Raw genomic sequence first — 23,789 nt, 5'->3', positions numbered from 1 at the left:
GGATGAGAAGGATATTTGCACAGCACCGCTGCCATCCTTCTGCAGTGCCTCTTGGCCAAATCCTACAGTCCCTGAAGCTTCGCCTACTTCTGTAACAGAAAATGGTAATTATGACTCAAGGTTTCCAGTGAGAGTTCATGAAGCTCCAGGCAAGGTGTTTGATCTTCCAGAGCTCTGACAGCAATGTGAACAGTAGAAAAAAATATAATTTATTTGAAAGGCAGAGAGAGAGGGACAGCGAACAAGCCAGGGCGTCCACCTGCTGGTTCACTCCTGGCCACACCCCCATAGCCTCAACAGCCGACGCTGAGCCTTGGAGGCTGGCATGCTAGCTCACGGAAGGCAAGTTGCCACCATCACGGCTGTCCCCATGAAGGTTGTTTACACCCCAGTGTCTAAGGCTCAGATGCATCCGATGTTGGCAAGGTGGCTGCACTGCAGCTGCTGGGCAGCTCCAAGACTGTGGGCTGCCTAGACTCCCTGGGTCCACAGGCAAGCCGCCGACCCCAGAGGCCACTCGCTTAACCTCTGTCTCTGGTTCCACATCAGGCAGAAGACCTCATCCCAGAGGTATTCATAGGAACTGATTGTAAGAGACTTTAGGAAGTGGATGTGTGCTTTCCCACAGAATCAGTGAACCCACCTAACGCAGCCAGACCCCACTATCTGAAAAGCTCAGCAGCCTGGTATCCTACACATCCTGGAAGTCCTTCTCTTTTACATGGGCCAGGCCTTGGTGGGCAGGATAATTAGCCTGTGATGGAGGTGGTGGAGGCTGCTTCCTCTTCAGATATTAAAAGAAAACAAAACCCAAACTAAACCCAACCCTTGGTGGGATTTACATCCTCAGGGGCGCTTAAGCGCTCACCCAAAGTTATGTGAGCCTTGACTGCCACCTGGTGACCAAGAGTGGAATTTCCTTGGGATGAAGTTTGTGGGAAAGGAAGGAGCTGGGAGGACAGGAAAGGAGGGAAGAAGGCTGTGGGAGAAGTAGGGAGGGAGGGAGGCAGCCTTGGACGCCAATGTTGCTTCTGAAACTGCATCAAGTCAGGAATTAGGCTGCAGGGAGCTGAGTGGTGCCGAGCTCCACGCTAGGGACACAGAAATGACATCATCCCCACTGTGACAGACTCCAGCCCAGATAACGTGATATGGAGCCGTGGATACTGGTTTAGAAATGGAGAATCGTCCTGCAGGGACCCTGCACCCTGACAACCAGCCCGGAGCAGGTGCACCACAGGTCTTGGGTGAGTGAAAGCTGTCGGACCCTCCACATTCCTGCCGCCTGGTGGGCACACTCCCAGGGCTGAGGTCGGTCTGTGGTGTCTGATAGCTCTTCCCTCACTTGCTCCTACAAGGTGCCTTCGTTCCAGGATTTTAGGCTCCTGGCTCCCTTGCCAACAACAGTTTCTTTGCTCTTGCACCTTCTCCTGGGCCAGGCCAGCAGGAATCCCCGCTCCCACCCCCACCTGATTCCCACTCGCTAGCTCTGATCCACTTCTGGTGGGGTTCTTTCTCTTCCGCAACCCCACCTGATGGCCACCCACCCCAGCCTGCCTTCAGCCAGCACCCTCCCCCCTCAGATCTCCTCTGTGTGATTCCCGTCCACCCACCCTCACCCAGCCCTCAGCTGCAGTTGCTCCACATGTCTGTGTTGCGTCTGGAACTGAACCCCTTTCTCATCAAGGAGTTCCGAGCAGAGGCCAACCTTGCCTCATCTCCGTTTACAAAGGATCACAGGGGCAGGAGGGGATGCTGGAGGGGAGGGGCCAGGCTGGGAGCTCCTGTGGACTGTGATAATGAAGGTTCGGCTTGGGGTGGGGGCAGAGCTGGGGGAGATGGGCTGCTTCTGAATGCATGTGGATGGTTGAACTGCACAGTCATGTGTTGGTGCTAGGAGGGTGGTGGCTCAACCAGGTTATCATGTCTGGGAGGGGGTCTGGCAGGAGGTCCTTGCGTTGCTTGGGGCGCATCCTCCAAAGGTAGTTGAGTTGGGGCCCTGCCATTTTTTTCTGTCTGCCTCTCAGCCCTCACTGCCATTGCCATCTTGAGGCCAGGCCAGTGTGACCATGAACCCCAAAACTGTGAGCCCAAAGGAGTCTGCTTCTTCCACAAGCAGCTTACCCGGGGCTGAAGGTTAGAGCCAGGAGCTCAGTCCAGCATGCAGTGATTTGAGCTGTCAGCGCAGCTTTCCAGGGTCTGCGTGAGCAGGAACCTGGGCTGCGAGCTGGCACTGGGACACACAGCCAGTACTGTGATATGGACATGGACATCTTAACCACCAGGCTGGCTGCTTAACTCCCCTGTCTCTATTTTTAGTTTGACCAGTGTGTGCAAGTGCAAAGCTGCCAGTCCCAACTCTAGTCCTACACCATGGGGTAGCTCTCTTCTCTTCCTGTATTTGAAACTCCCTTCTTCACTGGTGGGGGATTTGACTCTCAATATTCTCCATGTATTGCTTGTTTGCTCAGTTCTAAAATACACAGAGAGTGTTGTTAGGATCGCTAACCATGGCTCTGTGTGTGGGCGGGGGTCGGGGCAGAGTTCAGTGACGGTTTAGAACCGTACTTGCTTTCTCTCTCACCCTGCCTTATTTTCCTTCTCTGTTTCTCTATTTCTGTCTTCCTTCCTTCCTCCCTCCCTCCCTCCCTTTCTCCGTTGTTCTTTTTTCTCTTTCTTTCCTTTTTTCTTTCTCCCTTGTTTTCTTTTTTCTCTCTCTCCCTTCCTTCTTTACTTTTTTTCCCCTCCTTCTTATAAGATGATCGCTCAGGTGTAACCATAGGAGGAGACACTGGAGAACCACGGGAAATGAGGCTTAGGACACCCACGGGGCCTAAGGACAGGAGACATTGGCACAGCAGAGCCAGTGGAAAGATGCTATGGTGCCTCGGGAGGCAGAAGTCAGAGGTGGGGGAAGGCTGAGGGCACAGCCTTGGTGGGGCTGGCAGAAGAGTGGATGGTTATTTGGTTTGCATGACTTGGGCAGTTTGGAGCTACAGGAGTGATTCCTTGTTGCTTGGTTCCCAGCCTGCGTTGATGAAGGCAGGGGAATGCTGTTTCCTGGGCTGTGTGGGCCAGACTGAGGGCTGGGGCTTGCCTGGTCCCTTGGCCTTGGAAGGTCTGGTCCTGGATGGGCCCTTTGTGGTTTCTGAGCATTGACAAGCCCGGGGGAGGGGCCGTCTCTCCCCAGCCACAAAGGTTCTTTTAAGATATCAAAACATCGTAATACACAAAAACTTTTAGAAATGATAGTAAATTGGTGAAAAAGAGGTCTCATGGGCTTGATAAAAGCCTTAATGCAAAACCAGCTTCCCAGCCCAGGGTACCTGACTGACCGTGGCTGTGGACATGTCTCCCTGTGCAGTGCTCCCCTTTCGGCCAGTGTGATAAATGACACCCATAGCTTTCCTGCTGTTGAACCAATCTTCTACTCCCCGTCAGAATCGGTTAGAGTGTTGTCACTTGAAAATATTGCTTGATTTGATTTGCAATTTCAATTTCTATCTTTGTACAGGGTGCTGTATCACGTTCTAACAAGCTTAATGAATCAAATTATAAAACTTACTGCCTTTTACAGAATTAAGGAACTATTTATAGAAAATAGAAATGAGAAAGTTTCTGGGCGATTCTAAGAGTCTGTGGAAGTGTTTAAACCTAGCATCCTTCCAAACAGCTTTTCCAACTCTCAGCTGATTCTATAAATCAGGGTCACTGGGCTGTCAGATTTCCCATTAATTTCATATCTGTTTTGATCATTTATCTTGTTAGAAATCAGTTATTTTTATCAAGTGCTTCACATTTGTTATCATGGAATATACATGTTATTTTCCCATGACCCAGAATGTCTTTCCCGCCCTAGTTTATATTTCTCTCCTTATTTCTAAATCTCAGGGCCCATTTTCCCGTTATTTCCAAGCATTAATCTCATGCGTGGAGATTAGTTTGCTGTGCTCCTGTCAGGGTCTGCTTTCATGGCTGGGGACACAGTTTCAGGCTGGGCCTGGCTCTGTCACAGAGAAGCCTGCCTGGGTTCTGGTGTTGAAGGGGCAGGGTCTGGGGTAGCAACTGGCAATGGCGAGAGAGAGAGAGAGAGAATTTTCCATCTGCTGATTCACTCTTCAAATGGCTGCAGTGACCGGAGGTGGGCCAGCCTGTAGCCAGGAGCCTGGACCTTCTTCCAGGTTCCTCACATGGGTGTAGGAGCCCAAGCACTTTGGCTTATCTTTCCTTGCATTCTTGGGCACATTAGCAAGCAGCTGGATCAGAAGTGGAGCAACTGGGACTTGAACTTGCAGTAGGTTCATTTTTAACTAGATTTTTCTTTTTTTGGCCCATGAGCGATGTTATCAATATCCAAATAGTACTTAGCAGAAAAATAGTTTCTCCACCCCTGTTCCCTGATGACGTAAAACAAATTTCAATTGCTTACCAAGGGCCTCAACCTCTAAACACCATAGTCGGATTAAGTCTCTACCACCTTTTGTTAAGGATTTATGTATGTAGCTATTTTAAGGTAGAGGCAGGGGAGAAAGAGAGAGAATCTCTCATCCCTGACTCGCTCTTGAAATGCCCACAGCAGCTAGGCTGGGCCGACCAGAAGCCAGGAGCCAGGAACTTCATCTGGGTTTCCCAGGAGACTGGCAGAGACCCAAGCACTTGGATCCCAGGCATGTTATTGGGAACTGGATTGGAAGTGGAGCTGGATTGAAAGCAGGCTGGATTGAAAGCAGGCTGGATTGGAAGTGGAGCTGGATTGGAAGCGGAGCTGGATTGGAAGCGGGGCTGGGTTGGAAGCGGGGCTGGGTTGGAAGCGGGACTGGGTTGGAAGCGGGCTGGATTGGAAGTGGAGCTGCCAGGACTCAAGCTGGAGCTCCATTGCAGGATGCTGGTGTCATGGTGACACCTTAGTCCGCCCTGTCACAGTGTTGGCCCCTTGTCCCATCATCCTAACACCTCCCACTGGGCCTTGGGGAGGCAGACTCATCAGAGTATTGCTCCTTGGCTGTCTTTCCTTACCTTCTGATGAATGTCTACTTTGTAATGTAATTCTTTTGCTTTTCTTTTGTTTGCTGTTTTGTAAGAAGTATTTCCCCCTTTGTATGGAGTTGAAATCAGAGACTCTGTCTCGCCCCCACACTCAGAATGTGTTCATGATGTCTTCTTACCAAGGTTAGTAGCAACCAGTGATGAAGCCTTCCACGACGTTGTCAGTGAATCCACTCACTCCTTCGGAATGATTGTGTGAGATGGGTCTGGAAGCACTCGGGCTGCTAGAGAGAGTCAGCTTGCCGATCACATGAGTTGCTGCGGGTAGCAGCTTCAGTCCCACGCAGCTGATTGTCAGCTGTGCTCACCCGAAGGAGCCATTTGTCTTGTATTTATGAGTCATAGCTCTGTTGAGCCCCATACTTCTGATGTGATCTGGTTGCCTTGTGTCCCTCTGTGCTGCTTCAGAATGATGCTAGCTTGGGATTTAGGGCTGTGGAGGCATAGTTTTACATGGAAGTATTTTTTAAATATTTATGTTATCTATTTGAAAGGTATGGTGCAAGGAGAGGGGAAGATAGTGGTGGGGGAGAGACAGAGAGAGGGGAGGAGGGAGAGAGAGAGAAGCCAGGCTGAAGGCAGGAGACAGAAGCTTCTTCTGGGTCTTGCACATGGGTGTAGGGTCCCAAGGACTTGGACCATCCTCTGCTGCTTTCCCAGGCACATTAGCAGGGAGCTTGAGTGGAGGTGAAGCAGCCTGGATTGAGCTAGTGCTCCAGTATGGGATGCTGGTGTTGCAAATGGTGGCTTACGCACATCATTGCGCCACAACACTGGCCCCAACATGGAGATATTTTTAGTGTTAAAAAAGAAAAAGGTAAGTAAAGCAACAAGCATTTATTCATCAGTCAAATGTGCAGCCTCAGGATAGAAGCGGTGTGAGGTTTGGTAGTGTGTGAGCTTTGCCAACCACCCGAGAAAGAAAATGCAAGCCGAATACAAGCAGGACTTCAGTACGCAAAGAGAAGTCTGTTCCTGGGCCTCTGCCTGTGCAGCGGAGGAGTGAACAGGAGAGGAGAGGATTGCAAGTGGGAAAGACAAGCTGGGTAGTGGAGACAAAGGTTTTATTCCCATTCTGACATGGGTGCTGGCGTTGGCCCAGCGTGGGCCCTGATAGGACAAGGAATGTTGGCATTTGTCCAGCATTGACCTGTACGTGACCTTGGCTGCCTTTGGAGCATGCCAGATCTCTGGCTGAGGTCATGTGGTCATCTACTTCCTGTAACCACGGTAACCATCGTGGAGAAAACAGCCTGTGCTGAGAAGCATGCTGCCCGCTATGCACGGGGCATATGCAGCCTGCTTTTCACGTCCTTAGTGATAAACTGACCCAGCTTCTCACAAAACAGTGGGTGTGTATCACTGGTCTCATTTTGCAACGGAGAGGTGTGGAATCCTGGACCCAGGGACTTACACACCTGTTCACAATCTGCTCACACTCTGTGCCCTAAGCCCATACTCTTGCCTCTTGTTGCTTAGTTTGCAAACGTTGCAGGTCCCAAAGACCTTGACCAACTTGCTTTTCCTCCTCTCATTCTCTATACGTTTCCATGCTCCACTCCAGCAGTTCTTGTCAAAACCAGGAGGCAAACAGTAGAAAAAGTTGGAGTCAGCTATGGGAGGTAGGAACTGAGCATAAGGTCCCAGTGTAGCGGCACAGCGAGTCAAGCTGTTGTTATGGTAATATGGCACCTACTGGTTTGTGCCCCAACTACACCCCTTCTGATCCAGCTGCCTGCTAACAGCCTGGGAAAAGCAGCAGAGGCTGGCCCACATGCTTGGGCCCCTGCATCTGTGTGGCAGACCTGGAAATAGCCCCCTTTTAACTGTGGGTGCCATCCTAGTTGGTTTCCTCCACTCACCCCTTTTCTGCCCAACCAGTTGGACTGAGCCCCAGCCTCTTGCAGCCGAAGGACTCAGGATGCTGCAGGGACCGCTGACACCCTGAAGGGAGGCCAAGTTGGGCTTCCTGGACGTCATGATGTGTGGAAGATCATTCAGCTTTGTTTCATTCAAGTGGATGGGGAACAGCCGGAAACACAGCCAGACTTCCAGAGTGTTCCACTGGATACACCCCCAGTCTATTTTTCCTTTTATAATTACATGGATTAACAAGTTCATAATGGTGCTACATGAAGAGGCACATTATGTGATCAGACTGTCTTTGATGGTATAGTTAATGCTAACGTGATGATTATGTGTGAACTCTTAAGTAGATGGCCCTCATTATCAAAAATTGATTTACGGACCAGACACCAGGTTTTTTTCCCCCCTTTCAGATTCTTTCATGTTCTTTGTCTTTAAGTTCGTACTAATTTGATGGGTGGCACATATCTAACTCATTCTTTAATGAAAGGACCTGGCTGGCATCTGTAGGTGGGTGATTACCACCCTCAGTTCTCCGGAATCCATGGAACAAAAGCTTGCCCCCAGTTCTTTTCCAACGGCTGCTGTCTTCTGCCCGTAGGTATTTGGGCTTTGGGGCAAAGGGGGCAGGTTTTGTGATGTTCAGGCTTGTTATCCATCCCCACCACACACACATTTCCATCTCCCCATCTCACTCAGTTGCTGTGGCTCTGCAGAGCAAGTGCAATTGTCCCCTTGTGTGGTTCAGGAAGGTCACGTGTTTCTTCCAAGGTCACACAGCCAGAAAGTGATGGGCTTGGTGTGCAAAGCTGGGTTTGCTTCCAAAGTGGGAGCTCTGGCCTTTGTGACATCATTCCCTGAAGAGGGTGACAGGGAATGCAGGACCTTCAGATTCCCCGTTAAGGAGCTCCTGCGAAACCAACAAACATGGAAAGTGCTGTGGGCTGTAGTCTTTGGGTAGCAATCTCTAACGCACACTCAAGATATCCTACAGCCAGAGAAGCTGTTTTGCGCTGCTGAACTCTGAATTGCTGCCTTTTAGTTGAACAAAAGATGCTTTTTATTCCTGCTCATGCAGCCTGCTGGGAAATTGGTCACTCACACGGTGACGCCCCACCCAAACCCAAGGAGTCCAGGGTGCACTGCAGAGCGATCTGCTTGTTTTTCACTGCATGGATTCTGGCTTTGGGCTGGCAAATGCTGGCTGGCAGTGCCGATTCCCTCCTGTGGCATGGACTGACGCTGTGTTTTTCAGTGTTCTAGAATCTCTAGGTCTGTGATATGGGCACCAGGATGGCTGGGTTCTGGCGATGGCCTCTTCCAGGCCACATGAAGTCATGGCATCCTCACACAGTGGGAAAGTGCAAGAGGGCTCTGGGGTCCGTGTTACCAAGGCACTGAAGGCTCCCCCACTCTAACACCCAGTTACCCCCAAGCCCCTACCTTACAAGAGCTGGCATTTCTAAAAGGGATTCCAAGGGTTCACAAACCTTTCTTTGCACCTGCCCTGGATAAAAGTACTGACATGCGCAGGAACTCACATAGAGAAATTCATGCAAGATGACTTGAATAGAAGCTGGGAGCCACCTGAATATTCACCTAGAGGGAATGGATAGAGAAATGACAGTGTTATCGGCACTGCGTAGCACGAGAAGGAGGAATGAGGGAGGTTAACACAGACCAACGTGGCTAGCTGTCCAGGACATCTTGTTACATAAAAGGGATTAGGTGCAGAGTAAACGATTTAATAATACCATGGAGGTGAAACAGAGATTCTGTTGTCTTTGGTGCAACTGTGTCTATATAATGTTATGCAAACAAATAGAGAGGAAAGGAGCTGGAGAGAGACACAGCGTGCTAAGACTTCCACCTCTGGCGCTTGTGTGAAGCCTGTAGGGATTCCGGGCGTGTGTTGGCCAGAACAGGAACAGCTGATGTGGAAGCTTGGCAGTTCGCCTTCCTCGTCATCATCTAGGACCTTTCCAGACGTGAGCATTTCAGGATCAGCTTTAGACCCACCAAATGAAAACTCTGGGCGTGGGACCCAATATCTGCATTTATACAAGCTCTGGGTGATTCCAGGGGTCTGTGCAAGTTTCAAAATTGCTGGGCTGGACCATGCAATGTCCCGGTAGAATGGCAATGACAGGCAGGGTGGCCCTCCTCCACCTTGCAGCCTTGCTGTTCAAAACAGGGCAAGGGAGGGGACTTCTGCTTACACTCCACCTGCCACAACTAGTCACGTGACTCCAACTGAGCTGCAAGGGGTGCTGGGCAGTGTGTGGACCACTGGGATAACCAGTGGGCATCCTGACACAGGATGGTGGTCCAAGGAGACTTGTTTATTTTTTTTAAGAAACACATATTGGTGTCTTAGCTTTGTGATGAGAACGACAGACTGGCTAATGTTAAACACTAGAGCCTACCTGTGGTATGTGGGCACTGCTGGGGTGGGGCTTGTGCAGAGAGGAGGAGGTGGGACGGAAGGCGTGCCCCCAAACCAGTAAGCACCACAGTCATGGGCTTTTCTGTTTCTTGTGTCATCCCATGTAAACCCCACAGCAAGCTTTCAGGTGGGTATTACTGTCACCCCACTTACAAAGGTGCATTCTGGGTCTTAAGGAGGTTTCAGTACTCACCACCACAAGCTCTGCTCACCGAAGAGAGGCAGTTCCCTTTTCCCTCTGTGGAGATGGAGTGGGCGTAGTCTCCTGGCGGATGCATTGTACCAGCAGGGGGAAATAAAGAATGACCAGAGAGAAGCTGGATGCAAGCCCAGAGCGTTTGCCCCTGTTTCCTGCAGGTGGCATCTGTTTGCAATAACCCTTGGTGTTGGCAGAGCCTGATGCACCCACTGACTTCCTGGTGTAAGCGTGCCGGAAAGAGCAGACACAGGGGGTGCCTTCTCTCTGGCTGGCAGTTGCTTTTCACATTGAACTTCTGTGGCCAGCATCTCCCGGCCTCTGATAGCCTCTTACGGGAACAGGAAGACTCAGACATCTGTGCCATCATAGCATGGCTGACAAAGTGCTGAAAATTGCTTCCTCCCCTTCTCCGGGCCGGAAGTGGCCCCTTCCCATCTGAAGTCAGGCACATGGGAAGCCTTCCAAGGCTGTACAGCACGCCTCCACATTCCCCATCCAGAAACCCCGTGCTCCATGGTAAAATGAAGGGGTGTCCCAAACAGGGCTGCTGTAGGGGGAGTCTATTGCTTGGCTTCTCATCTGGTAAGAACTGTGTAGTCTCCCAGGCAATGCATATGTGTTTGCTCTCATTTAAAATGCCTTGAAAGTGGCTACCCTAGTTCTTTCACATGCTCAAGCAACATAGATCCCCCAGAAAATGGGCTACGCCTTTTGCTGGGGCACAGGCACAGGCAGTTCCCAAACTGTTGTCCCATTGTCCAAGGTTTTTCCCCATTGGTTTGATCCATGGCTCCGTTCCTCCTCCACTGTGCCTCCTGATGCCGCTGAGCCCTTGGTGGCTTGCAGACCAAGACCGGAGCAGCCTATGCCCCTTGCCTTGGTGTTTGCTACTTCTCAGCCCTTGGAGCAGGGAGTTCCTCTGATTCAGCCGCCCAGGACTTGGTTGTCTTCTTGACCCAGGAAGCACCTGCTTGTGGCTATCTCTACATACTGTGTCGGCTCTTGGTGCGTGCCCTGGCTTTCCAGATGGCTTGAGAGACAAGAACTTCGCCTTGTCTATTTTTCATCCACGGAGCCCACCTCGCCTCTGAAGTGTGTGTACATCTTGCTCCCCAACAATTCCAAGAAACCTGTAATGTCCCAGGGTGCCATACTTAGCATGGACAGCAGATGGCACCAGGGCTTCTGCTAGAGCTAGCTCTGGTTAACTAGGTTTTCCAGGTTTTCTGCCACAACCTCTCTCCCAAAGCCAGGTTGGGGATGTCTCCCTGAGATTTCTGCCTGTTTGGGACAGAGGCTTCAGCTGGCTAATCTGAATTTCCAGAAGATTCTCCCATTACTGCTAGAACCTGCATCTGAAACTGCCATGGGCAAAAGGACGGCGGTCAGAATGTTCGGGCTTCATTGATAAGGCCGTCAGAATCGCCTAAGCCAGTGGTGCCCAAAGTCTTGCTTTTTTAGTCACTCCATTAGTTAGCCACTGTTATATCAAAATTAAAAACTGAGCATGATTCTGGACTTCTGAGCAAGGCTCCAATGAGAAACGCTTACTTAGCTCACGAGTTCGCAGGTGGGTTAAGTGAACTCCTTTGGGCTGCATTTACTCATGCATCTGAGGCCAGCAGTCCACCTGCTTCTGCTGGGCAGCAGTGAGCGGTCGGCCGGGAGGCAAAGACCCCACGCTGTGGCTCGCTCTTCTTCTCACAGAAGTCGGCCTGTGTTTCTTCAGAGCCGTATGAGAATCAGCCTTGCTAGGCAGTGCTTTCAGAGCCCCCTGTGTCCCGTGTCCTAATGTTTCCAAGACAAGTCCCACGATCGGTTCAGACAAAACTGGGTATGTTCAGGGAGCCAAGGGTGCAAACACATGGCCAATTCAGAATTTGCAAGATCAGGCAGTCATTGCAGCCATTTGTGAATATAACTCTGTAGCTCGACTGAAATCTGAGCTGGTATCCAATTCTTAGGATAGTGCAGGGGTGGGGTGCTGTGGGCAGCGCAGGACAGCCCTGAGGTCCTGGAAAATGGAGTTTGCAACCTCTGAGCCATGTCCCTGACCCCTATATGGATGGGATGCTGGCACCGCAAGTGGCAACTTTACCAGCTATGCCATAGTAGAATAAACCCCAGCATAAATAAAAAATGAAAAAGATGGCACAACACTTTGAAGGAATGGTTGATTCCAAGTCAATTACAGGAAATATGGAGAAAACCCTGGAAATCTTTGTTATACTAAACAGCAAGAACACTTTCAGGGCTTGTTGAACTTAAGTCAAAGAGAGTCCAAAGTCTTTTGTTTGGTCAAAGATGAGACAATTTGACTATAACTTAAAAAACAATAAGGACCTTGGATTGAAATATATCTATTTGTTGGGGCCCGGTGCCATGGCCTAGCGGCTGGAGTCCTCACCTTGAACGTGCTGCATATGGGCACCAGAATTCCAGTGGGTGCCAGTTCTAATCCTGGCAGCTCCATTTCCCATCCAGCTCCATGCTTGTGGCCTGAGAAAGCAGTCAAGGACGGCTCAAAGCCTTGGGATCCTGCACCCGCATGGGAGACCTGGAAGAGCTCCTGGCTCCTGGCGCCTGGCTTCGGATTGGCACAGCACTACCCATTGTGGTCACTTGGGGAGTGGATTATCAGATGGAAGATATTTCTCTCTGTCTCTCCTCCTCTCTATGTATCTGATTTTGCAATTTAAAAAAAAGAAATATATCAAATTTGTTTAAATCATGATAAATAAAAAGCATTGTTCATCTGTGTGAGTGCTCAGCTGCCAACTCCTGAAAGAACAGAATCAAACATTTTTTTCTGGCTTTTCTTATCCTACCACATCCCACACTGAAGCAAGTATTTGACAAAGATGCCTTTTTTATGGTTTCTCTTTGTTTATTACCTTATAATATATTAGAAATAATAATGAAATTAGAACCTGTTGTTTGTAATCTCAAGTCAAATAATATATTTACAAAATGCTTATCAATGGTTGTTAGTGTCACAAAAAGGGATAGGAAGCCAGACCTGATCATTTCCCGATAGAGCACCACCACATATATCTGATGAAGCTTTAGTATCAAAATATGATTTAAACATTTTAAAAGTTATTTTTTTAATTGGAGAGGTGGAGAGATTGAGATACAGAATAGAGAGAACATATCTGCTTACTGACTCGACTCCTAAATGCTTCCAACAGTGGATGAGAGGTTGGGGTCTAGGCCATGATCTGGTGACACAACCCAGTTAAAGTTATAGTCAAATTGTCTCATCTTTGAACAAACAAAAGACTTTAGACTTTCTTTGACTTAGCTTCATCAAGCTTTGAAAATGTTCTTGCTATTTAGTATAGCAAAGATTTCCAGGGTTTTCTCTATATTTCCTGTAACTGACCTGTGTCACCTCACACCCAGGTGGCAGGAATCCAGTGACCTGAGCCGTCCACTGCCTCCTGCTGTCTCCGGAATCAGGAGTTGGAGCTGAGGGCAGAACTAGGCACTCCACACTGGGGCACGGGTGTGTTTGCTACCAGGCCAAGGGCCCGCTTTCCCAGGGTTAACTCGCTTTTCTGAGCACGCAAGGGACAGAAGGGTATACCAAATGACACCAAAGGGGCTGCAATCAGGAAACCCACACAGGATCAACAGCGTGGTTTCTTCAGCAAATAGCTTATAAGAAGATAAAGAGAGAGAAACTTAGGAGAACTATCAGTTGATCACAACATCTGGATCTAGTTTGGTTTAGATTCAGACAACTAGCCTGTTAAGTTATGAGGCAGTCTGGAATTAGAATACTGATCAGATGTTTATTAAATTAAGGAATTGTTGGTAATACTTTCAGGGATGTGATGGTGTAACTTATGGGATTTTAATGCTTTCATTAAATTTTGAATTAGAAGATGATTGTAGGGTCTGATACGGTAGCCTAGAGTTCTTGCCTTACATGCACAGGGATCCCATATGGGTGCTGTTTTGTGTCTTGGCAGCCCCACTTCTCATCCAGCTCCCTGCCTGTGGCCTGGGAAAGCAGTCAAGGACGACCAAAAGCCTTGGGACCCTGCACCCATGTGGATGACCCAGAAAAGGCTCTGGGCTCCTGGCTTCAGATTGGCTCAGCTCTGGCTGTGGTGGCCACTTGGGGAGTGAACCAGCGAATGGAAGATCTTTCTCTCTGTTTCCCCATCTCTCTATAAATCTGACTTTCCAATAAAAATAAATAAATAAATCTTTAAATTTTTTTAATTTTTATTTTTAATGATGATTACATGGTTAATCAGGGTGGGAAGGATCAAGCATTAAGGAATAGTAGGTGAAATCACTGTGTCTGAATTTTCTGTTTCTTCTTCTTGTCTCTGGAGGAAGGAGAGAGATAAAGGGGAAGCCACATCCAGCCTCCCAAATGTCCCAGCACCCAGGGATGGGAAACCACCACCCGTTATCAACCCAGGGTCCCGATGTGGTGTATGTTCCGAGGGCTCTGTCCAAGGGGTTTGGATCAAATGCTGCTGACATAAGGGTGAGGCAACCCTCACAATGTCCATTGGCTGAAATAGTCGGCCTCAAGTCTCCATTCACCCGGATTCTTGTTGTTATCGTTTGGCTGTGGTGGTTGTCCGATCTATTCAGTTCTTCCTCTGCTAAGGTACCCAGTGACCTGCCATATTCTCCAAGTGCGTCAGGGTCAGCATCCATCCACTGCTCCTCCTTTCTCACTCCTAGGCACGCCCAAGGACCCAGACCTGGCAAATGGAGCCCCGCTGGATTCCCTACCCCAAGGGTTCACAAACTCCCTGCTAGATTCCACGCCCTGGAACTCACAAACCTAGCACCATCTCACAGGTGGGTCCCAGCACAGAGCCAGGCAACCCGAGCCCCAAACTCCCTACCCCCGGAGCTCATGCTCCTGGCACCCACCAACCCCGAGCTGGCATGGCTCGCCTCATCTCAGCATCCACTATTGCAATGCATAGCCTGGTTCAGTCCAGCTTGCCCTTAGTTCCAACTCCTGCTGGTGGATGCTACAGCCTGGCCAGTCTAGCCAAATCCCTGTCCTGGCTTTAATGTGAACTGGCTGGTGTTGCGGCCTGACCTAGCCACCCTGCATCCTGTCCTGGTTCTCAGATCTGCCAGTGGATGTTATGAACTGGTCCAGCCTGATCCGTCCCCAGATCTGACCCACATGTATACTAGCGGGTACTGTAACCTGGCATGGTCAGGGCTGCTCCTTGCTTTGGTTCTTGTGCTCACCTTCAGGGACTGCATCCCAACGGAGTTTCCCAAGCTCCTCTGTTGGGTGGAGACCAGTGGCAGATCTCACACGCAACAATGGGTCTTTGTCCCAGGTTGACTTTGCCCACCTCTTGTCCTGGCAGGAACAGTGGCCTAACTCAACTGTGTTAGGAGCCACAGACTTATGGGCCTTAGACTCGGTCTACCTGACAGCCTGTTGCATTGCAAAAGCCTGCAGGCAGGGCTACAGCAAGCAGGATATTAGGCCAAAACATCCTCTGTAGAGCAAGCAGAATAGAACCTCCACCCTTGTTCCTGTTCAAATAATTAGTTCCTCCCCTGTTTCAATATAGCTGATTAGTTCCTTCCCTGCTTCAGTGAAGATAATTACTCCCAGGAAACCCTTCCCTTTCTCCCCCTCCCCTAGAGAAGAAGGTATATATATGAGGAGTAAAAATAAAGAGGGAGGCACTCTTTTCCACCAAGTACGAGTGTCCGTGTGTTTCTTGGGCCAGCAGCCCGGCATTCCCAGTCCACCCTCAGGGTTTGAGCGTCGTGTCCTGCAGGTCGGGACACAACTGGTCTATACCCATTCTGGTTCTTAACATTGAGTGTTGCAGCCCAGCCACACCTGGTTCTCACCCAGACCCAGCTTTCGCATGGTTCGAGACCTAGCCCAGCCTGTTCTGTACCCACCCTGGCTCTCACAAGTACCAGTGGGTGCTGGAGTGTAGCCCAGTTTGTCACTCCCCAGACCCAGTCCTCACCCACGCTGAGGGAGGCTGTAGCCATGTCTAGCCCAGACTCAGCTGGGGTGTCCCCGAGCTCCCCAGCCAGGCCTGTTCCCATCCACAGCTCTGGGGCATGACAGCAGACTGCAGTCCCACAGGGTGAGCCCAAATATCCCCCACAGATTCTGCTGCCAGACCCGATTCTTTTACATGCTAGTTATTGTCACGGCCCATCCCAACTTCTGTCCCCTGTCTCAGCTCTCACTGGTGGTGGTGCTGTGCTTTTGCTCTGCCAGGTAGACCCCCGCCTTAGCTTTAGTGTGTGCCAGTAATGGTCAATACTAACTACCCCAGCTCAGATCTCCCACATGTGCTGGTACTTCGGCCTGACCTTTGAAGGACCTCCTGTTCTCCCCTCCAAACCATTTGGTTTAGCCCCTCACTTACTTACATGTGCATTGGCCTTGTCCGTTGGAAGTGTCTCAACAGTAACTCCTCACCTGGGCATGAATTGTCACGTCATCGCTCCCCCTCCACCTGTGTGATCCCCCAGTCCACCTGCAAATCCATACCCCCACATCTCCAAAGCACGCTGTCACGTGGCCTGAGGGCTTCACCCAGTGCCAGTGGCGGCCGGAGGATGCTGAGGCAACCACCTGACACAGGCAGGAGAGATCCCCTAGCCTGGCTTGGTGACCAGAGGCTGTCTGAGAAAAAAAGGAATCCTTAAAAAAAAAAAGGAATCTGTGTGTGTGTGTATGTGCACACATGTGTGCTTCCTGTCATAGGAAAGACCTAAGCAAGGAGCATTTGAAGCCAAGGAGTTGGACACATTTGAGGTGGTGAAATTAGTCAAGAGGAGCTGCAGGTTGGTGAGGAGGGTCATGGTGTTGGAGGGCCTGGAACAGCCAATAGAGGCCAGTTCATGGTGGGCCTTGTGGCTGGGGTGAGGGATTGGATTTATTTTAAGAGCAAGGGGATGATATCAACACAATCTGGTTTACACAGCTGACCCCCAGGGTACAATGGTTCAATTTAAGGATTTTTGGTTTTTGACTGTGTGATGGCAAAATTGCCCAAGTGTACCCATATGGCCATTCTGTTTTTTTATTTTCTGTACAGTATGCAATAAACTTTATGGGGTATTTGACACTTTAGCATGAAATAGGCTCTCTGTGAGCGGATTCTTCTCCAGTGCAGCTAATGTAAGTGTTCTTAGCCTATCAAGCTTCGCTGAGCTAAGGTACGTTAAATGCCTTCACTGTCATTTCAACCTATGCTGTTTTTGACTTCTGCTGGGTTTATCCGGATTTAACCTCAGGATAAGTGGGGAACCACTTGCGTCTTCTGTGACAATCCCACGAATCCTGTCATTGAGCACCTGTTGGGTGTAGAGTCATGGTAGGTGTCGTATTCACTGTGTGCTTTCCTCTCACCATCCTAGCCCTCAGGTGGGTGTGGTCAGCCTCGTGCACAGGTGAAGATGCTAAGACTACAACCTTGAGCCTCTTTCCTACGGTTGCCCAGCCACTAAGGAGGGGGGTGGACGGGAACTACTCCCAGGACTCTCGCCCTCAGAGCCCAGGTGTGTCCCAACAAGAATGGGAACAGCGAGACAAAAGAGTGTCAGGGCCTTACCCTCGCTCAGCAGCCCATCCCTCTGACAGTTGAAAACGTTAGTTCAAGGTGAGAGGCATCAAGGCTGCCAGGCTGATGTCTTCCAGGATTCACATGCCACCTGGCATGCCTCCTCCCGAGAGAGGTAGCCACAGGCACTATTTCTTGGTCAAGTGCCCGTGCAAGTCAGCTTGCTCCTGACCCACATTTATCCAACAGTAAAAGTGATGAAACTTGCTACTGAATAATAGCATGCCTTAGCAGAGGAATCTGAGACTGAAGTTGAGAAATGCTAATACGTGGGTGCCCGGTGCCATGGCTCACCTTGTGAGTGCCACGATCCCCTGTGGGCTCAGGTTTGTGTTCCAGCTGCTCCACTTCCCATCCCTCTCCCTCTCTTTCTGTAACTCTTTCCAAAAAAATCCATAAAATCTTAAACAAAGTAAAAAGTGCAAGACTTGCATGTGAAACATTATTGAACCCATCACTAACTTCAGCAGCAATACCAGCTTACTCATACCTTTGGCACCAGCACAGTCATCATCTTTGTTGTGACTGCCGTCATTGCCACGATTTTCATCACCACCACCATCACCTCTGCCACCACTACACCATCATTCCCATCAACCCACTCCCCTGGGACCCCACTCTAGCCACTGCTGCACCATGTGTTTAGAGCTGTGTGGGTGAGGATCTAGCTACACTATTACTGCTTGCTCCTTGCCACAGACCCTTCTTACAGTTTGGCAACACCCGGGGAATGTGGTTGGCATGGTAGGGGAGCCGGTTATCATGGTTTCTGTTGACATAACATGCATGCCTCTTTTTAACTCTCCCAGCTTCTTCAGAAGGTCCCCAGCAGGCCAAAGGGGTTGTGATATGGGGATGTATCCAAGGTGAGCCAAAAGGTCCACTGTGTGCCAAACAGACAAAGCAGAGAGGCTCAGTAGAGTTAGGGGGTGCTGCAGCTCCCCTCCTCTGCTGGGGGGGTCTTTCTACTGATCAAACTAGGTGACTGGAGATCAGCAATGGGTGACTTGGTACTGTGTGAACACTGTGCATGACTGACCAACAGGAAGGCCTTTGAAATGTCCTTAGTGCTCCTCCACTCACATTTAGGGTAGGCTAGAGGGCTACAGAGACCTCCACCCGCAAGCCACTTCTGTGATCATGAGGAGGGCAGAGGTCCCTGAAGCGAAAGTTGCTTCTTTCAGGAGAGCAAAGACCTGGAGCAGTCAGGGCACCTGCAGAATCCCGGGCAAGACAGGTTGCAACAGGACATTAGTTAGAAGTGAATGCCAAGGCCCTGACCGCGCACTCCTGGGAATCACAGTGAGGGCCAAGGCTGCCCTCAGGTCTGTGAGACGGTAGTGGGGGAACAGCTCTGGACAGAGGAGGAACTCAGCATGCCCTGCTCACAAGGACAAGTTTCTCTGGGAAAATTCATAAAAGGTGAAGCTTTTTTTCACCATCTGCTGGTGTGGGTGGATCCAGGCCTGTCTTGATTTAATGTCATCTATGTCTACGCAAGCCCAGCTGGCACAGGCTCTGTGTACGGATACAGCTTGGCTGTGAATGCTTCAGGGCAGAGGCGCAGTACAAGAAGGGAGAAAGGAAAACAAAGTGTCTATTACTATGATTTTATGCATCTAACATCACGGGCAAATATAGACACCTGGAGACCATCAAACGGAAATTAAAAACTCATTGGCAGGAAAGGACAGTATTTGCACAGATTGCCTATAAATCTTCAATAACTAACTCTCCCTGGGCATAACATCAAATGTCGCCTTCTTCTTGGTGTCTCATTAGGAAGGAAATTTATTGCCTAACTCTTGAACTGTGTCAATTTTTCAAGAACATTCATGAATAGTTCCAGGAATCGCATGTTGGATTTTGTGTTAGCTTGATGCCATTGAACAGGAAAAGGCTTGGTCCTCCCCATGGTGGAATGACACTGATTGTGAAATCAAAGTGGATAGCATGGACTCAGTTGACTGCAGTCTCTCATAAAGGTATTAGAGCACCGGTCCCCTTGGATAAGTTAGAACGATGTCATTTCTTCCATCCCAGGCCATAGTACAATCCACTTCTTCTGCTCCCCCACCCCAGACTTCTTCACCCCTTCTTGAAAAGTAGATCCAAAGGGAAAGCTGTAGAGGAGGCACAGTCTTCCTTTGGGGTGTGCTTCCCAGCTGTGCTCGCCTGCCACAGTGGAGAGTGTTTATGAAGAACCAGGAAGAAGGAAAATGTTATACCAAAATCCATGCGTTGCCTGTGATGTACATTCAAGACGCTAGAAGGTGAAGGACCATACTTGCACAGGTGAAGCGGGGCTCCATAAAGGCCTTTGCAACCAGAGGGGGCTGCAGTGGCTTCTGCCTGCTGCTGTTGCCCTGCTCAGTCCACACTCTTGGGACCAGGGCCTCACTGGATGATGATGAGAGAGAGAGAGAGAGAGAGAGAGAGAGAGAGAGAGAGAGAGAGAGAGAGCCAGGAGGAGTGGATTCGGGGAACTGCAGGGCTGGTAGGCTGTAACCTCTGTCTTCTCAGTGGGACTTTCCAACAGCAGACTCTCCTGGGCATGGGCCTGCCCAACAAGCAAGAAAAAACTCCTGAGTGACCATGAACTCTGGCAAGCCTGGGGAACATGGTGGGCGGGCTTGACGAACATGGAAGCCAAGCCCCTCCTCCCAGTGGGGATGACATTGGCCAAGCTTCTTTGGTGACCCAATGGGTCTTGTTCCCAGCGTCTGTCATGTCACATCCTTCATTGGTGGATCTTCATTGGTCAGCTGTAGATTTCCTTTCTTTGGAGATTTGAAAGAACCCAGTAAAGGCAGAAGTATACCATGACCACAGAAAATGGAAGAATCAGAGAAAGACAGTACAGTCTTTGTGTAGGAACTGGAATGGAGAGCCAGAGAACAGGGGGTCTCTGGGCTGAGGGGCCAGATGTCAGCCTCATGGTCCCTTCTGGCTCCCTGATTAATGAGTTAGGTCTTTCATTCAGAATTTCTTGGATGAATGTCTTTTGCCCTACAAAATCACTTGCTTCTGCCAATATGCTGCTATTACTGACTTTGTGCAACTCACAGCTGTGTGTCGGTTTAGCTAGAACCTCTGCGTGTACAAGGAATCACACATAGCCGGTATTGAAAGGAGTCGCACAGGAGTAAGATACTGTTTTAAAGCTACACTACAAAGCCCTGAGCATGTTTTAGTTTGTGGTGCTTAAATACATTTTTATAAAAATGCTTTCCAATTTTAAAAAGTGATACTTTTTTTTTAATGTGTTGAGGTCCAAGAACTCAAAATAATGATGATCCAGCTAACCCCAAAGGCTTTTTCTAAGAAATAGAAGTCATATATGCACCTGGATGGGAAGTACTGAAAGGTATGTTTTTGTTTGATTTATTTTTGTTTTTATTTGTATTAGTCATCTAAACTCTGAACTTGTCGCTTCCTGGTCACACCTGCAGCACGGCCACATGGCCAGTGGTCTTGGTCTGAGCCCACACCTTCTGGAGTTGCTCTGGGTCTGAGTGGAGCCTGCAGTTCAGAGCCGGGCTGCGCCTTCACCATCTGTGACATACACCCCACTGACATGGATTCTGTGTACTGGAGAGCCCAGGTCCCACCTCGTCCTGGGAGGGCCTCCTGCTGCCCTGTTGGTGAGGTCTGCCTTCCTCAACAGCACATGAGCGTGGCTCTGCCACATTCAGCGCAGGCTTGTTTCAGCTGCTGCCTGTCCATGTGGGCGCTGGAGCACCCCCAGAGACAGCCAGCGATGGCAGCAGCAATGGAGGAAGCACAGGTGCATTTACTCCATTTGATTCTAACTTCCATATTTATTGAGTGACCAGAGAAACAGAGTGCCAGTAGCCGTTCCCCTGGAGCAGGTTACTTCCCGTATGCCTGCAGTGGCCAAGGCTGGGATCTGGAGCTCTCACACGGGGGCAACAGGTCCTCTCACATTGCCTCCCAGGCTCTGCGTTGTTGGGAAGTTGGAGTTAGGGGCTCAGCTGGATATGAACCAGGGAATTCAATTTGGGATGTGAGCCTCTTGGCCTCCAGGCCAAATGTCCAGTCCAAACTCTTAAACACCTTGAGTATTTCAAAGACCATCAATACACTTAAATCTAGAAGTGTGTCAAAACCTGAAAACTTGTCTCAAACTTCAAACTCCCAGATTTTTACTGGTTTCTTATGCACCGAGTTACTCAGAAGAATGGCACCTGGGCTGCCGCCTGTAATGCCTACAGCCCAGATGTGGGGGCTGATTTGTGTCCTGGTTGCTTCACATCCAAACCAACTCTGTTACCAACCTGGCGAAGTAGCAAAAGGTGACCCAAGTGGTTGTGTCCCTGTCACCCACATGGCACCCCTGGATGAAGCTCCTGGCCTAAGGCTTCTGGCTTTGGCTTGGCACAGCCTTGGCTGTTGAGGCCATGTAGGAAGTGAACCAGCCACTGGAAGAGCTTTCTCAGGCTGTCTTTCAAATAAATTAAGAAAGTATGGGCCAGCATGGTGGCTTAGCATGCTAACCCTCTAACTACAAATACCAGAATCCCATATGGGGGCCAGTTCACATTCTGGCTGTTCCACTTCCGATCCAGCTCTCTGCTTATGGCCCAAGTCATCGGGACTCTCATCCATGTGGGATGAAGCTCCAGGCTCTCAGCTTCAGATCGGCTCAGTTCTGTTGTGGTCATTTGGGGAGTGAACCAGCAGGTGAAACATCTCTGTCTCCTTCTCTCTGTACATCTGCCTTTCCAATCAATACATCTCAAGAAAAGATTTCTTCTAAAAAAATCTGTCTCTTCTTGTAAGGATTCTGTTACCTATCTTGGATTGAAGGCCCACCCTCCTTCAGTAGCAAAGAACCCAAATAAGGTCCAGTTCATGTGTACCAGGGATCAGGGCCTGTGCAGAGCTTTTGACGGACACAATTCAACCCACAAGAGCCAGGTGGTTTTCTCCCAAGAATCATCAAGGTGACGTCCCATTTTATTGTTGCAGAATAGTTGGCTGGAGAGAAGAATCCAGCATGCTTTCCTGTAGCTTTCCTCCTCCCCGAGTGCAGCTATTTGGGATCACATTTAGGGTGTGTCCTCCCCAGCAAGACTACACCCAGCCTCTGAAGTAGCCACAGGGGTGAGGCTGCAAGACATGCTGTTTGCCACCCTGGGCGCTGGGCTGCCTCCTGCACTGGGAATATCCTCTCCACATCCTGTTTGTCACAAGGCCTCAGCCCCTAGGGTGGTTCTTCCCTGGGCCAGGGTGGGTGGAGTGAATCGAGGGGCCAGCCCACCCCATGGATCTGTATTGACAAAGGAGGAAGAGTAAATGAGCAACAACATGATCATTACGTCCTGCTGCCATCTTTCCACTCACAGCTTAAGCCTGGCTTCACTCTTCAGCAGCAAGCAGACCCATCTGTCTCATCGCATTCTAGAGAACATGGTCGATGATTCTTCCCTAGGCCCTCCAACTTTTGGATGACATGCACAAGGCCTGGGCCATAGGCCTCTTGTCTTTTCAGTCTTGGGGAACTGAGTCAATCATCTTGGCCTGAATTATTTGTCTGACCCTAAGTGGATCCCTATAAGAACAAGGGATGGGACCCTCTGACCAGACAGATTCTGAGAGTTGGGCAAAGGAGCCAAACACACTCAGACCATTCAAGCAGCATGAGCAACTGTTGGGCCCTCAGGGAGAAGCAGTGAACCACGTTGGTCCAGCTAGAGGGACAGCTGTCCATGCCCCTGGGAGCCAAAGGCCACTGTGCATCCTTCTGTAATGGGGTTGCCTGGCAACAGCCTGGGTAGGACAGGGCAGATCTTCTGTGGCTCTGCTGTTTATGTTCTATCAGGCTTTGGCATCACTGTGCTGTGCTTAAAGATCAAAGGCTGAGTGCACCTGTGTTCTATTACCATGCACAAATCACATGATCATGCTTTTGGGCAGATGTTAGAGTCTCAGGTGGACAGGTGTAAGGCGAGTGTGTACAGAGTCCTTGTGCATCTGCCCTTGAAGTGGGTGTTTGCTGCCCTCCATAGCAGGCTGTGGACCACTCCTATGGACGTGCGTCCAGGCCAGGGTCCAAGCCTACGTGTGCCTCCTATCTCATTCTTCATTGATGGGTAAACTTTCGCAAGCTGGCTGTGTGCAGCACAGGGTCATTTCGAGAAGGCATGTGCGTGTGACATCACAAAAGCATTGTAGAGTCTTCTAAATATTTTTTGAAGATTTATTTATTTTTATTGGGAAGGCAGATTTACTAACAGAAGGAAAGACAAAGATAAAGATCTTCTGTCAATTGGTTCATTCCCAAAGTGGTTGCAATGGCTGGAACTGAATTGATCTGAAGCCAGGAGCTTTTTCCAGGTCTCTCATGTGAGTGAAAGTTCCCAAGGCCTGGGGATATCTTCTGTTGCTTTCCCAGGCCACAAGCAGGGAGCTAGATAAAAAGTGGAACAGCTGGGACATGAATTGGCTGGTGCTCAAACGGGATCCAGTGTGTGCAAGGTGAGGATTTAGCCACTGAGCCATTGTGCGGGACCCAAGTCCTTGAAATCTTTGCCAAAGTCATTGCAAGCAAAACAGAGACATTTTGCACAAATCACAACAAAAAGTCCCACATATCTCTATTTTTCCAATC

The 23,789-nt window shown here is 49.7% G+C and overlaps 1 long non-coding RNA gene across 1 annotated transcript in view; it reads left to right on the top strand.

Annotated features, from left to right (window-relative positions):
- The first annotated feature begins 1,019 nt into the window (after positions 1-1,019).
- LOC131481680 (uncharacterized) overlaps positions 1,020-23,789 on the top strand; it is a 38,225-nt gene continuing 15,455 nt past the window's right edge. The window contains exon 1 of the long non-coding RNA XR_009246501.1: positions 1,020-1,247. This is a non-coding gene — a long non-coding RNA (uncharacterized LOC131481680). The remainder of the gene's footprint in view (positions 1,248-23,789) is intronic.

Source organism: Ochotona princeps, chromosome 13 (assembly GCF_030435755.1).
Source record: "Ochotona princeps isolate mOchPri1 chromosome 13, mOchPri1.hap1, whole genome shotgun sequence".
Lineage (NCBI taxonomy): Eukaryota > Metazoa > Chordata > Mammalia > Lagomorpha > Ochotonidae > Ochotona > Ochotona princeps.
Note: the sequence above shows the minus strand (reverse complement) of the source record. Positions and strands in the feature narration are given on the sequence as shown.